This window comes from Balaenoptera acutorostrata, chromosome 10 (assembly GCF_949987535.1).
Source record: "Balaenoptera acutorostrata chromosome 10, mBalAcu1.1, whole genome shotgun sequence".
Lineage (NCBI taxonomy): Eukaryota > Metazoa > Chordata > Mammalia > Artiodactyla > Balaenopteridae > Balaenoptera > Balaenoptera acutorostrata.
Genome location: NC_080073.1, coordinates 102,440,055 through 102,456,225, shown reverse-complemented (window position 1 = coordinate 102,456,225; position 16,171 = coordinate 102,440,055). Strand labels below are relative to the sequence as shown.

General features: G+C 50.0%; 1 protein-coding gene across 6 annotated transcripts in view; it reads left to right on the top strand.

Annotated features, from left to right (window-relative positions):
* Positions 1-530: 530 nt before the first annotated feature.
* RREB1 (ras responsive element binding protein 1) overlaps positions 531-16,171 on the top strand; it is a 129,070-nt gene continuing 113,429 nt past the window's right edge. For 3 of the 6 annotated variants that reach the window (XM_057554841.1, XM_057554835.1, XM_057554838.1), the window contains exon 1: positions 531-794. The gene's annotated coding sequence lies outside the window, so the exon portion shown is untranslated. Of the gene's footprint in view, positions 795-1,137; positions 1,478-3,205; positions 3,279-16,171 lie in introns of those variants that run through there. The other 3 variants (XM_057554836.1, XM_057554837.1, XM_057554839.1) reach the window with 2 other exon arrangements.

Here is a 16,171-nt window from a genome sequence, read left to right as displayed (position 1 = left end):
CGGCCTCCGAGGCGCCCCTCGCGCGCTTCCCAGGCATCGCTGCCTTTCCCCGTCCTCCGTTAAAATAGTGAAACAAACCACTGAGCGAAGTGATGGAAAGCCAGGGCCGGGGAGTCGCCCGCAGTGAGGGGCCGGAGGGGAGGGGGCGCGGTGGTCCAAGAGGGTGGCCGGCCGGCGATCGCTGTGCTGGTCGGACGGCGCTCAGCTGCGGCCGCCAAGACCCTTCCCCCGGGGCTGCCCGGCCCTCCCCTGGCCCGGGGCGCCTGCGGAGGGCGTGGGGCAAACCTGGGGCTGCGGTGGGGGTGGGGTGGGGGACTGCACCTCCATCCATCCCGGGATGGAAACTGCGGTCACCCCGCTAAAATAGGGCCGGGGGCTGCGGTGGGGACCGGCGGGTACCGCGGTCCCCCCCCCCCCAGCCCGAGCGCCGCCGCCGCCGCCGCTCAGTAACACGTCCCCAGGAGACTCGCAGGAACAACACGTGATGTGTCTACTTATCAGGGTGAGAGGGGGAGAGCGAGTCTCCGAGCGTGCGGGCGAGGAAGCGGGGCGGGGGGCCGAGGCGGGGGCCGGGACGACGGCTGGGGCGCCGGGGTCGCCTGCTCCTCGCCCACCTCCCTCCCTGTGGGAGAAGAGGAGGAGGGGAAGTGACTGCGGAGTTGATGAACTTTGCACATCCAGAAACGCCATTTTGATTCCTTTTCCGGAACAAGTTTGCATCTCTCCTCGTTCTCTCCCCGAAGCCCACCGGTCCCCACTGCATCATGCCTGGGAGCCAAGCGCCCTGCCCGGCCGTAAGTACGCGCCCGAGGTTCCGGCTCGCGGTCCTTGGGTGGCAGCGAGATGTCTGGGGCTGAGCGGGAGCGACCTTTTAAAGAACTTTTGGGGATGGGGAGGGTGAAGTCTGCAGAGCGCGTTGTACTTTTTAAACTCAGCGTTTCCCGGAGTCGAGGACCCGAGCGCCCCACGCCGCGCTACGTGCGCTCGGGGCGGTGGGGCCGGCCTGGGATGAGCTGGGCAGCCCTCTCCCCTCCGGCTGCGCGCCGGGCCGCTCCTCCTCCTCCTCCTCCCCCTCCTCCTCCTCCTCCTCCTCCTCCTCCCCTTCCTCCGCTCCTTTTCCCCTTCCCGAGCTGCCGGCTCTGCCAACCAGCTCCCAGCGCGAGCCGCCGCGGCCGCTGCAGCGCCCCACCGCCAGGACCTGATGCGCATCCATATTAGCCGTCCGAGCGCAGGAATCCGGCCCGACCCGCGCCGCCGCACCCGCCGCGGGATTTATTTTTAACCAGCACCGCCGGGACTCGGATGGTGCGCGCACCGCCGGCCAGAAACATCTTCCCAGCGCTGCTCTCCATCTTCCGCCCTCTCTCCCCCGACATCCTCCCCCCCATGTGGGAGGGGAAACTTTTCTCCTACATACTTTCGAGTCCCTCTCGGGCCGAGGAGCGCGGAGATGACGGCGCCCGCCCGCCGCCGCAAGGTATCCGGGGGTGCCCGCTCGGGGTGCCAGCCTGGGGTGCTGGCTCGGGGGTGCCCGCCGGGGCCGCGCGGTGGGAGCATCCGCCGCGCCCTGCTCTGCGGACTTTGATCCTCCCGGGCGGACGGCGCCGGCCGGGAGGGGGCCGCGGGCAGCCCAGCGCCCTCGCCGTTCCCGGCTCGTGGCCGGTGGTCACGCCGACCACCGCCCCCGGGTGACCGGGCAGGGGGGGCTCGCGTCCGCGCGTATTGTTCCCTTGCCCTTCCGTTGGCGGTGTACGTGTTTTCGTGGGAGCCATCGGTGTGGAGCGGAGCCTGCATCGCGGGGGCGGGGGGGGGGGGACCTCGGCGCCCGGCGCCGTCACGAGCACAGGAAGGAGGCCGGGAGCATCCGAGGCGGGGCTGGCCGCCGGGGCCCGCTTCGCCGCCCAGCTGTGGAGCGCGCTCGGAAACTTTTGTCCGCTGCCCGCTGGACCAATTTTTTTGCGAGTTGTGGGTCTTCCCTGTCTCCTCCCGTCCCGGCCCGCAGAGCCGAGCAGGGGCGGGGAGGGGGGGGCGGCGTCGAGGGGCTGAAGACCCAGTGAGCCCCCAGCCCCCCGCCTCGGCCCGGTCCCCCGCGCCCCCTCCCCGCTCGCGGTCTCTTAGGAAACTGCGACCTTAATGGTTGCTAAGGAGCAGGGGAGGTCCTTCCAGTCGCCAGCCCCCTCCCTGGAAGCGGCGTGTTTTCTGGACGGGGCCGAGGGTCGCGTCGAGGATGTGGGGACTCGCTCCCCGCCGCCCGCGGGGCCCGGGAGGCGCGTGAGTGAGGGGCGCGGCGGCCGAGCCCACTTCTCGGTGGGGTCACTTTTCTTTTCCGGCGGGTTGGGGGGGGGCGCGGGCAGAGGAGGGGCACGGGGACCGGCCGGCGGGCGGGCGGGCGGGTTGACAGGCGCCGCGTGCAGCTCGCGTCCAGCGTCCGCGGTGCATCCGCGATGGGTTATAAAAGAGCAGGAAAGTATTTCTCCTTGCTCAGCAGATTTGCCCTCCCTCGCTCCTTACTGGTTAGAAGATAGAACGTGAGCCCAGATCCGGACGAGCAGTTCACATTCCATTACGAAATTCTACACGGCTTCAGAGCCAGCAGCAGGACACATTCGGGGCACTTTGGAGTTTTTTCGGCTTCTTTTTTGGGGATGGTGGTGGTGGAGAGCGATAGGAAGGTGAACAAAAAATATCACTTTGGGATATGCTGAAAAACCTGTCCGATGGTTTTCACCAGAAGAAAAATTCACCCCGTGCTTGTTTTAGCGTTTAGGTTTAAAAGCCAGTGGAAATAAAGTTTGCCCGTTGGATAGGGATGCTGGAAATAGCGAGGTATTTCTGTCTTGAAGAGGAGACTTGAGGTGATTTGTGCAAAGGCCGAGTTGTTCATGTGCATCCCATATTTTTGAGGTCGTTTTCTTTTAGATAGGCAGTGGTGTGTGCATGCGCGTGAGTGTATTCTGAAATAAATTTAATTGATGTGGAAAGTGGAGAAAAGGGAACTGCAAAGAAAAGAATGGTTTTTATTTTGTTTTGGGTTTTTTTTTTTTCTTCTCCCCATGGCCTTTAAAAGCATCCTCTAGGTCTGGTGCCTTTTCGAGTAGGCAGGTATGGGTCTAAGACATAATGTAACCCGGAAGTCTTAAGTTAGAGGCTGAAGTCTTGGCTGAAACTTCTTTTTTTCTCTCGCTTTCTTTTTTTAAACGTTTAGTTCTCCCTTCAAGAGTCACACAGAACTTTTGAAGGAATGGGTTCAAATTATTCTTCAAGCAATTTATGCAAAGGTGAGCCACTACCCTTTGGAGGGAGCTTCTGGGTACCGCTGATGGATCTTGCTTTGATGTGTTTTGAGCTTTGGTTACACTGATGAATTAAACATTTGAATGGCTTTTATCAAGTTTTAAATGTGTGAAAAAACACCTTCCTTCCCACTCCCCCCCACTTTTACAAAAGAAAGGGAGAGCCCTTTGATTTGGTTATTTGTTTACCTTGTGGTCCATTTTAGGTTGTTAATGAACTTGCACTGTTTTCTAATTCTTAAAAATACTGCTAAACAGGTTGCATTTTAGGATGTTTTGTTTTTAAAGAGGATTTGCTGGTTATGTGATACTCTTAAGAAATGCTGCCGACGTGTACTGTTCTATGGCATATCATTCTCTGCGTTTTTCTAGATACCACTTTTTTTCTCATCAGAAATTCAGAGCCTCAGCCCTTATGGCAGACAAGTGTTTGTTGTGTGATGGGGAAGATGGGTCTGACTCAGCTGGCACAGATGGGACATCCATCCCTAACTATCTGCATCATCTAACAAATGACCTTTTGATGGAAGGGTCTTTGATTTTAGAAGGAGAAAAATAAACCTACCTAGTTTAGTCGGCATGCCATCAACAGTTATTGATTGGTTCCCTGCTGTATGCCGGGCCCTACTAGTTGCCATTATGTGGCTTGCATTTTTACTCAATTTTGAACTGCTGTGCTGGTCCACTTGCTAAGATCAGTTTGGATGTTTTTGCTAGCTGTGTTACGCTCAGTTGTTAACATCATTTATTATCTTCAGTGAAGGAAATTTCCTGGTTAATGAAACTAAGAAAAAATTCTACCCTTCTAGGGTTTTGTATGGCATCATTAATATAAATTTTAACTCCTGCAGAAGTTGATTAAACGTGCTCACTAGAAGTAGTCAGAAGTGAATCCTTTTGATGTTTCTATTCATTATCCTTTTGAAAAGTAGGTGGTGCTTAAAAGGTCATAGGATAAGGGTTGCTAAGCAGCTAAACAGAAGGATGCTAAAATTAACCAAAGCATTTTTGAAAGGGAGTCCTTCCCTGTTTTACATTATTTAACTAGATTTAATTAATTTCTGAATTCTCCATGTCCTTTGACCTAGGAAAGTAGGATGTTAATTTTGTTTTGTTTTTGTTATCACATTTAAATAATCTCTCTTTTGTAAGTGTCTTAATTGAAGTTCATGCTCTCTGACCAACTCTGGTGTCAGATGGCAGCTTGTCTGGGTGGACTTCTTCCCTGCTACCTGTGTGTTCGGGTTAAATCCTCCCAAGGAAATGCGTGTGTAACGTCACCTTATTTCATTTATTAATAACAGATTGTTTAGTTCGTTTTGGAAAACCTACCTAATCCATGAAGTGTGATGTCTTATTTTGCTCTTTATTAAACAGGTTTGTATTCAAAAGATAGAAATGCAATAGAGTATCAATAGAACGAAGGCAATATAGTCTCCTGATCACAGGACAATGGTCTTCTTCCCCCTTTACTGAGATTAGATTAAGTTTTGATAGGGCTCCTCCTTTTCACTCCACCTCCCCATCTCAGTTTATTTCAGAACACTTCATAATACCTTTTTGAAAATAATTACATTAGGTGTAGAGTATCTTTGGAATCAAGTGTTCAAAAGCAACACTTGAAGGATCTTGGGGTATTTCAGTGAGATAAAAGGGTTGCAGTCTAACCGAAGCCATGGTTAGTAACCATCCTCTCTTGGTTGAAAGGCAAGCTCACTCTAACTCAGAAGTTTCCCTTCCTCAAGATTACTTGTGTACATCTGACCTACTGAACAGGCAAAGTTGAGTAATGTTTTTTATAGCCAAATATAATTAAGAAATTAGATGTTTTTTTTGGGGGTGTGGGGGAAGGAGGCAGGGTAAGTGAGTTTTCTTCCTCTCTTTTAGACTTAGAAAGTGGTTTTTGAGTAGAGATAGCTGTGGCTGTCTTCAAAAAGCAGGGGTCAGCCTGTGATTTCCACGCCCTTGGGGGCCTCCCCATAAATCAGCGGTAGAAGGTGTACCATCTGAAATGCAGAGGCAGGCATACGATGTGCTTTCTGAAATGCATCACTTATTTTTAATTTCCCCTGCTCCCATGGAAGGCAGAATACAGAGAGGAAAACCATCTGCGTTGTTTTCATGATGACCGAGGTGGGAGAGTGAGGAAGATGGGGCGCGAGGGTGACGGACTTTTTCCTTTTCTGTTAGTTGTCCTCTGGGACAGGGTCACCACTGTGCTGGGCTCTGCTTCCCTCGTCACCTTCCCTGGGTGTCCCTGTCCGAGTGTAGCTGGCGTTGGTTGGTGGAGATGGGGGGGGGTGGTGGGGAGAGCCTGGGACGAGGGCGCAGGGAGCTCTCCCTTCCAGCTACTGGTGCATCTTGTTTCTGATGGTACTTCGGGCACAGGTGAGCCAGTCTGCCCATCAGTAAAGGTGGCTGCCAGTTAATAAGTGCTTTAGACAAAAGAAGTGGGAGAGGGTGGAGACTGTTTGTTCAGTGTGATTCAAGCAAGCCGGGCTAATAGGACTTGAAAGCCTCTGTAAAGTCCCCGCGTCTGGGTACAGGCTACTCCTGCGGGCCTTTCAGACTCGGGGAGGGCGGGTGGTCCCGATAGGGTGGAGAAAGCCCAGTCAAAAGCCCCACCACATTCTTTGTCAGCCAGCCAGACTGCAGAGAAAAAGTCTCAGTGGGGGTAATTAGATAAAGCTTTTAAATGGCTCTATTTGTTTTTCCCCTGGCTAGCTTGGTATCTCATCTCTTCTACCCCCTCTTTCAGAGACTGCGGGGTAAGATGGCCTTAAGAATGTTGGAGGCTTTTAGTGGTTTCACTACTTGTGAAATTTCATTTTTCGTTAGGGCAGACTCTGGACAAAGTTAACTGCACCCTGCTTTTGTGAAGGCCTTGAACAAAGATTCGAATTTGATCCTCAGAGCAGCATGGTGAGGGCTGGGTGGGTGTATTAACCCATTTTCCAGCTGTACCAACTTCCACCCGGTGGCTGGTAATAAATCAGGCCCAGGACCCAGAACACCCAGCCCCAGCCTCAGTCCAAACAACACCTGCTTTTTCAAGTCAGCTTGGCCTCAGAAGACAGAGCATTAAATATACAGGGCCTGTTTATCTGTGTGTGTGCTTTTTAAATGAGACCGGATCCTTTCACAATAATGCTGTGGTTGAATTTGAAGATGTAAGGCAATTAGAAAAGAAACTGTTTAGCCTTTGCCAGCATTTCTCTTGAGGAACGTTTTCAGTAGGTTTTATAGGCATTTTTTTTCAGTAGGTTTTCTACCTCGTGGGATCATTGTAAGGATAAAATAAATGTTCCAGAAAGTCAAAATCTATATATGGAAGAAAGTGGTGTATTTTAAGCTCAGGAAGCTTTGTGGGTATCCACTCTGGATTTCCTTTCCAGAATTGTGCACAACTCCAGTACTCAGGCAGAGTTTATGTTTGCTTCGAGCGCCTAGAGACAAACAGGCTAGCAAATTCTTCTTCCTGGAGTTCACTTAGGGATGGATTTTAAGGGAAAGGCAGGTGGTAAGCTTTGGATGCCCCCTTTAAAGCAGTGGTTCTCAGCTTGGTGGTTCCCCGCCCCGGGGGCATCTGGCAAAGTCTGGAGACACGTTTGATTGCCTTGCTCGGGGGGAGGGGTGCGACTGGCCTTTAGTGGGTCGAGGCCAGGGGTGCTGCTGCCCATCCCACAATGCACCTGAAGGCCCCACAGCTAAAGGATTATCCAGTCCCAAATGTCAGTAGGTGGAGGGTAGGAAAGCCTGCTTTAAAGGTACAGGAGTCGAGGCCTGTGTCACGTGTGCAAGCAGCCTGGCTTTCTCACTGTACTGCACGTGGCATATTCGGGGATCTGGAATTTCGTAGAGCGAGTAAGCTCTCCTTACAGGCCTGTAAGGTGCTGTGGTTGGCAAGTTCAAGGTTTCACAGAAGACTGGGGGTTGGGGAAAACATTTAAGTGGCGTTACATATATTTAAAAACCCTGTAGTAAATAAAAGTTCCAGAACTCGTCTGCTTCTAAAACAAACCAGATACACTGGCGCTGCGGAGCTGCTCTGGTAGGTGGTACTTCTTCACTTATTTAGGTAACTAGCTCCGGCGCTGTCATCTGCCACTTCTCCCTCGTGTTTGGAGTTACGTGGAGGGTACCCCCATACCCCCCTATTTTTTTCCTCAGTGTTTGAATTAGCCCTTACTTGCTTGACAGTTAATGTTTTTTGCCCTTGTAGTCTCCCTTATTTTGTTTTCTTAAGTTTTTGCAAAATTCTTACATAACTCTCCACCCTTTTTTAAAAAAAATTATTTATTTAGTTAGTTAGTTTTGGCTGCGTTGGGTCTTTGTTGTACGCGCGGGCTTTCTCTAGTTGCGGCGAGCGGGGGCTCCTCTTCGTTGCGGTGCACGGGCTCCTCACTGCAGTGGCTTCTCTTGTTGTGGAGCACGGGCTCTAGGTGTGCGGGCTCAGTAGTTGCGGCACGCGGGCTCAGTAGTTGTGGCTCGTGGGCTCTAGAGCGCAGGCTCAGTAGTTGCGGCGCACGGGCTTAGTTGCTCCGGGGCATGTGGGATCTTCCTGGCCCAGGGCTCGAACCCGTGTCCCCTGCATTGGCAGGCAGATTCTTAACCACAGCGCCACCAGGGACGCCCTCTCCACCCTTTTTACAGGGCAGTGTTGGGAGCCCTGTCTTCTGTCCATACGTCTCCTCTTGAGCACGTGGCTGGCAGGCTGCTGCTTTACCAGGGAACGTTGGGGAGGGATCAAGGGAAGAGACGGTGGTGATTTTATGTTTTGGGGACTTGCGGACCTCAGATGCACGGAAAGGTGGTTGATTGAAAGAAAAATAAAATGTGGTATACAAACATTAAACTGCATTTCCTCGGACCAGACATGCCTAGGACAGTGGCAGGAGCCATCTTTTAGCCACAGGTGCCACTTGCCTGACCCTTGTCCTGGTCCACCCCACCCCCCATCTTACAGGCAGGAGGTGAGGAGGAAGCTTTGGAGCAAGACGAAAAGGCAGAGAGGGGGATGATTCCAGAATGGTGTGGGCTCCCACTTACCTAAGAGAAATGTTTAACGCTTACAGGCAGCTTTCTTTACATCCTAACCCGAGGACAGACTGTCAGGGTCCCGTTCACGTCCCTCCGGGCTGATGGTGTCAGTGACCTGCTTGGAAGCTGGCTTCGCCAGCCCACGCCTGGTGTAGTAAGAGCTGTGCTTCTGGTGCTTTGCTGCCCTCTCCTCCAACCTGTAAACTGGGCGGTCCCTGCTCCCCCTCTCCATTTACAGCTTTTGGCAGGCTGGGGATCACCTGCAGGTGCGTTGGAGGGAAGTTGCAGGGAAAAAAGTCTCTCCCCCACTTCTAGAAGGTGAGCTGAAACTCACCATCCACCCAGCCTCCCAGGCCAGTCCCTGACTCTGGTCTCTCTCTCAGCTGCCAGCAATCACCAGACCCTCCTCGAAACCCCGGTCCAGTCTGACTCTGGTGTTGCCTGCCCCACTGTCCTGACCTAGGCCCTCATCATGTCACAAGCACCTCCCAAGTCAATTTCCTACTCCCTTTGTCTCCCTCCTCCAGTCTGCCCTCCACTCGGCTTGAACACTATAGCTGCACATGGGGTTTGCCTGCTGCTGAAAAACATCTCATGGCCCCCTGTTGTCTGCAGGAAGAAATCCAAACTCCTCAACTTGGCACACGAGGACCTCCATCGGCAGCTCCCAGACTGTCTTCCTAGTTTTAGCCCTTCTCACTCTCCCTCCAGGCCACTGCCACACGGAAGGAGTTCGTCCTGCTTCTGCTTTTCTGTGGAGTGTTCATTCTGTTTTGTCCCCATCCCCTTCTCCTTGCACACAACATTTCTCAACTCTTCTTTCAAGACCCATCTCAAATACCACCTCTTGCAGGGAGAATCAGGTCCTCCATCCAGAATAACCCTTACCCCATCTGGCCGGTCTGTCTGTTGTAATTTACCTGTTGGCATGTTTTCCCCACCTGGAGAATAGCCAGCAACTTCAAATCATATTCTTCCACCTTCTGTACCTAGCTCAAGGGTTGCATAGTTGATGCTTATTCAATAATTATTGTTGGATCCATTTTCGAATATAAAAAACCCAGAGTTTTTCTGAAGAGGTGCAGGTTATTTTTGGAGAAGAGCACGTATAATTTGGAAGCTAAGTCCTAAATATCAGTACAAATTAAGAGAAGGAAACAGAAGTAAACTATCGTTTTCCAGCAGACCCATCCTGAAGAAATTGGGTGCTAAGTGCACACTGGTGGGAAAGCATTTTGAATTACAGAAATTTTAAAATAAAAGTTTGCTCAGCTTAATTTACTCAGAATTAAAGAAGAAAAAAAAAAAGTTGTTAATGCCTGATTGCACTAAAAGCTGTCACACTGGGGCCCTTACTAATTATAACCACTTTTCATGGCTCTTGGTTTGAAGTTTATATTAAATAGGAGAGATGGGCACACAGATCAAAGACCAAAATCATTTCTGAGCTCCAGCGTGTGGACCCACTTTCTCTGCTTAGTTAGATTTTTGTTTCATTAGTGGTATGAGTTAATAGGAGTGTTGGTCCATGTATAATTTAACTTTTCTTTTTTTCTGTAACTCCTTGGATTTAAAATAAAGTGCAAACCAGAAACCTACAGGGTACAGATCTTGCCTTATTTGTGTGTGCGCGCGCAATATATGTATGTACATGATGGAAGTTGATTATAGATCGTATTTACAGAAAGAATCATTTTCACTGTTTTAGGGGAGGTTCCTTTATGCTGAGACTTTATAGTTAAAAAAAAACCCCAGGGCTTCCCTGGTGGCGCAGTGGTTGAGAATCTGCCTGCTAATGCAGGGGACACGGGTTCGAGCCCTGGTCTGGGAAGATCCCACATGCCGCAGAGCGGCTGGGCCCGTGAGCCACAATTACTGAGCCTGCGCGTCTGGAGCCTGCGCTCCGCAACAAGAGGGGCCGCGATGGTGAGAGGCCCGCGCACCGTGATGAAGAGTGGCCCCCACTTGCCACAACTAGAGAAAGCCCTAGCACAGAAACGAAGACCCAACATAGCAATCAATCAATCAATCAATTAATCAATAAAAAAAAAAATTAAAAAAAAAAAAAAAACCCAAAAAACCCTGAATACACAAAATCATCTCAAAATCCTTTCCTAACTTTCTTCTAAAAGAGGTACCTATGTCTTCAGAAATAGGGGAGATAGCATAAGGATGGGGTGAGAGAGAGGCGTTTTGCTTATGCGTCCTTTTATACCTTTATGTTTGTAACTATGTGGATAGGTTTCCTTTTCGAAAAAGGAATTACCATTTTTTTTCTTTTTAAATTGGAAGGTCTTGGTATCCTTTATATGAGATAGAATCCTAGTTGATTAAAAGTACATTATTGCTACCTTTAAATATTCCTTGATGTGCTTACCTGATAACTAGAGTTTAGGCTCAGATCTGGCAGATACATTCAAATATAATATTCCAACTTCATCTTATTTCTAAGGAGGCTTGTGTATGTTCCTCTCTGATGTGAAAAACTGATTTTTTTAAAAAGCCATTTTCTCTTCCACTTTAGGGCTTTTAATTGTTTTGAGGGATAATTATATAAAATTGGTTAGTAAGCATCTCAAACAGGTTTTTCACGACTCGGTAAGTTAAACTTATATTGGATCAAACTGTCCTACTTAAAAATTTAAACCAAGTATAATTTAAAGGAGGCTCAACTTGCACGTCTCTAAATTAAGTTTGTTTTTAAATCATGAAAATAATGTTTCTGAGAACCATTTGTTGTTTGAGAGCTTAGTAAAGCTTTACAACCCCCTTTTTCTAAAATACTGTATCAAGTTGGATTCAGTATCAGATTCAGTCTCCTTTTGGAAAACAGGCACCTTTCCACCTCCAAATTTGAAAACCTCATGGTGCGTTTTTTTTTTTTTAAACCACTGATAGATCTTTATTTATAGATTTTTATTTATTCAACAAATCTGAATTTCAACGATGGGATGGCAGTCATAAACACCAAGGGTACTAGTATGAGAAAGAGAGACAGTTGCTAGCTTCCCAGACATGGAAAGAGACACAGGACCACTAAGTCATTCCCATCTGTGCTGGGTGTTAAGTATGACAAGAGCATGTGACATGCACTGTGGGGGAGGGGAGGAGGATGCTGGGAGGCAGGTGGAGGGGGCATCCCCCCAGAGTGGCCCCTGAGCTACAACGTGAAGAGAAGGAGAGTTGCAGCACAAGCAGCTGGTGCTGAGGCCCTGAGGTTGGAGAGGAGCAGCGTGGAGGAAGAACAGACCCAGGCGGGTGACACGCGTGGCGAGGTGGATGGGCTGCTTGTAGCTCACAGGTATTTGGAGTTTTCCCTTGAGAACTCTGGGAAGCCTTGCAGGGTGTTAGGCCAAGGACTGGCATGATGAGATTTGCATTTTTAAAGATCACTCCTGCCCAGAGTGGAGAATAAACTAGAGTAGAAGGAAGTGACTGTTTTACCTTCTGTTTGCAAGATCGTCGAGAAGGTTGGTTTTGCACAACTTTTGAAAAGCAGTGGTGGCTCAGAGTGGGTGGCAGTGGAGGTGGGGAGCCTGGGTGGGTTTGACAGAGATGGAGGCCGGAGGAAGGATCTGAGGCTGGCTGGGGGATGGGATGGAGGATGGGCCCGATGATTTCCAGGTCTCAGGCTTCCGTGGCTGGTGGCTGGCGGTGCCTTTCTCTGAGATCAGATCACGGGATAAAGCAAGGTTTATGAACCAGGTACGTTCCCTACCCTTCAAAGAAGTTATGTTTGTGAATTTTATCAGCATTTTCTCTACTTGTACTGCTTTCATTGGTCAAAACATACTATTCCTGGCATGGATAATGCATGGAAAGGACTTATATAAAAGTGAGAAACAGAAGTTAGGTTCTTACTTATGGCTTCCTTCTCCCCTCCCCGCCCCTCCTCTTCCTTTCTTTCTCTCCTTTAAATTTCCTGAGGCCAGAAGGAACATGGAAGAGTTCTCCTCGATGGCCTGAGCTTCTGAATGGTTTTCAGATGAGGCATACAACTAAAACCTTAAGTGTATTTAAGTTTCTGTTTGTTTTAGTGATGCTTTATCTCTTTGACTTGTGAGCCTGGGGCTCAGGGGCAGAGGCTCCGGGGTAAGAACCAAGGTAGGACTCTCAAAATTGCCCCCACCTTCTGTTTAAGAGGGTCAGAACTCCTCTCCTGACCTGATTTTCCAACTTACTTCTTAGTTTCTCAGTGTTCACTGATGCTCTGAATGTCTTAGAACGACAACAGTTTTTTGCTTGACCAGTAATCTGTGTGAAAACAAAGTTCCTTCAGTAAACAAAATGTGCTGTGTATCTCCTTTGGGTGCCAAAGGGAGAGATTTCATCCTTCCACGGGGCTGGTCTCCACCGAGCCACGGTCCAGCCTGTGTTTGAACATCTCTGGTGGTGGCCGACCTGCTCCCCATCGCCCCAAGGCAGTCCTTGGGTTTTTACTGTGTTAATTAACTTTTTTTTTTTCCCAAGGCAAACAAAATCTTTGTGGAATGAGCTAGAAAGTGGCGTGTTTTCCGCTGAGTTGGTAAAAACTTGGAGCTGGAGCGCAGGCCGGCTGCCTTGTGCAATCTGATCCCCAGAGAGTCCATTGGGGAGTGCCACCCTCCTTACTTCCTCCTGTACTGGAATTCCTGCTTCATGGAGGGGGTTGGAGAGGTCCTGCCTCGCTCATCCTTGTGAGCTGGGACACCTTCCTTAAATCATCTTGCAAGAAAGCATTAGCAGTGCTCCCGGATTTAGGTAAAGCTTTTCTCTGACGTCATACAAATGACTCATCAAAACTTCAGGTGAGCCCCGGCCTGCTTCCCAGAGGCTCCTCTTTTATATGGGATCGATCCTGACCCAGGTAACCCGACCACTGGCCCCCAGAGAGCGCTGCCCACCTTGGGGAGAGTACGATTTAACATCTTTTGTTGAAAAAGCACGCGTGTTCCGCATCACCGCAGCCTCACATCCCGTTTGTAACAGACGGCACGCTTTATTCCAGCCCTACATTTGATAAGGTGAGCTAATGGGGGGAAAAAAGCTCAGCAGGGGCCTTGCCCCTCCGCTTCTTTCTAGCCGAAACAGCTTGGTGAGGGGATGGTGGGAAGGGAGCTCAAGAAACTGGGTTTACGCATCTTTTTGGAAAATTTAAACCTTAAGGTCCAAAGCACGCAACGCAGTCCCTCACCTCACCGTGACCCAAGCAGAAGCGTGGACTTGGAGATCTAATACGTTTGTTGCAAAAATAGCCTACTAGGGATGGCCTTGTAGTGAGTGTCCGGAATTGGTGTGGGTAGTATGTTCAGTAGCCAGTTTCTGGTGACAAAGGTGTATATTATATAAGCTCACTTTCAGATAACCCACCCCTAACTGCTAGATAGTGGTGACAACTCACGCTATCTGTCGGGTAATTTTTTTCTTTAAACGGTTGTGTATTCAATCCCTGGTGTTGGTTCTTGAAGGGCTCGGGGATGGTCAAATGATTACACTTCGAGAACGCAGCCAAAATGGCCTGGCAGCTTTATTTCACTGTTTTATCTCTATGGCAGATGGAATTCGGGGAGGGCTCCTTTGGTCGGCTTGTCTCTGGGAAGTCAGGTTGCTCCTGCTGCCACCTGTATCTGCAGAAAAGGGAAGACACAGAAATCCAGCCGCAAACAGCAGAAACTATGACCTGGTTATTCATATGATAAACGACTCTACCGAGAGTGCAATTAAATACGGTCAGCAGACCTTTGAATTACAGACTGCCCTTGATGAAAAGCATCACTAGTCAAAGCCCACCTGTATTCGCTTTATATCAGATAAACCAGATGTTGGCTTTTCAGTTTCTTTTCTGCCCGTGTTAGACTTCATCCATATATGACTCTAAGTCAAAAAATCTCAAGTTATTGGCCCATTTCACCCTCTTATGGTTGTTAGGCTTTTCATCTGGAAGAACTGTCTGCACGAGAGTGGTGGAGGAAGCAGTAATGTGAACTAAGGTTATCGAGCACGTACCAGTTATGTCCTTGTCCTGAATTCTGGACGTCGGTCATCTCATTCATTCCTCACAACAGCTCTCTGCCCCTGTGATGTAGGTTCAGTGATTATCCCCGTTACTCAGAGGAGGAAACTGAGACCCCGTGAGGAAGTCTGCTAGTAGGCATCAAGCAGTGCCGCCCGACCCCAGAGCCTGTGCTGGTGGCCACTGCTCAACCTCCTTTCACAGTGACATGACATAGTCACCAAATAAACGTCCCCTGAAAACCTGCTGTGTGCAGAGCCCTGCGGTACACAGCAAGGGGAAAGACAGGGACACGCGTACGACGGGGCCGCTGGCTTCTGGAAGTAGATTAAAACTTAACCCGTGAAACAGGTCCTTCTATCTGGTATTTGATAAAGTGAGTTAGACCGTCATTTCTGTGGAAGATCAAGCGGGAGGGGAGATGCAGTTGGCTGACAAATCAGCCAGCGCAAGTGGCTTCCCAGAGCACCCGGGGCCCGGGAGACCCTGCAGAGCGTCGGGGGAGGCCCTGAACATCCTGCTGGGGGACAGTTTTCCCTAAGTTCCCATGAGAGGCTCCAGGGAGCGGAGAGGTTGGGCCGGCACTCGGGGCTTCTGCTCGTCTTCTGTGTGGTGGGTAGTGGGGCGCACGCCTGCCCCTTAACTTCTTTCTTGCGGACACCCACTGTTAACCTCACTAAAAGTGCTTGAGCTCCGTTTCAAAGTAAGGATGGTGTGTTGGCCACTTTGGAAAAGCCAGCACGCTGTAAGCTCTGAGCATCTGGGGGTGAGGGTTGCCTTGGGCTTCTGGAGGGCCAGTGCCTCGAAAACAGGTCACTTGTTTGCTGTTATAATAAGCTATTATCATTTTATTTAATATATAAAATCAAGATGTTGCCTCGGAGTTAGTACTGGGGGTCAGGATCAGCCATCTAAGAGGCCCAGTGGTCTGTGTTCCCAGGGATGTAGGGGCAACAATTGAATTGATCTAATTACTAACCTAATGTTTGAATTTGTCCATATTCAGGGGAGAGAGCCTCTAGGAGGTGTTTTGTTTGTTTGCTTTGCTTTTTAAGCAGTAGGAGCTACACGGACTGGAGGACAGTCCCTGTCTCCCGTGGAACGTTTCTGGGGTGAGGGTGTCCAGTTGTGCACTCTTCCTACCCTTTTGTGGGAGCCCCCGAGCAAGTTGTGGAACCAGCAGGTCTTGAATTGCGACGAGCGCCTGATGGTCTGTTTCCTGTTTCCGGTGGGTCTGTGGAGGAGGATTGTTTTGAAATTTAGTTACAAATAGAAAATTTCAGCCTTGTGTGCTACCAGCTCCTACCACCGTTATTAGTACCGTTGTTATTTTGCTTGTGGCAGTTTGATGGGTCCAACAGAAGAGTAGTGAAAGAAGTCTGGGTGGGAGACCAGCATCCCGGGCTCTTTCTTTCTTGTGGATGGAATCCCATCAGCTTTCCTGCATTTGGAATGCTTCTCGATACCTCCCCCAGGCACTAGGCTCCAGGGAGGCAAGGATGCATAAGACGTGGTCCAGCCCTGAAACTCACCAGTGCGTCACAACCGGCAGAGACACCAGGACACACTGAGGACCTGGCAGTGGGAAGCCGTCGGGAAAAGAGGTAGTGATGTTGTTCTCAGATGTGAAGGGCTGGCCACGTGGAGAAGCGTGTAGGAAAGTGAAAATGAACTTCTAGGTGGAGAGCAGGATGGGTAAGCCGTGGGGTGAGACCAGAGAGTACGGTTGGGATGCTGTGCCGAGTTAGGGTGGAAGGGGTGTTGAGATGTGTCTCTGGCAGTGTAGATGGCCAGTTGTGGAGGCAGTTGTGGGCCAGGAAGTGCTTTGAAGCCGGGCCGTGATGTG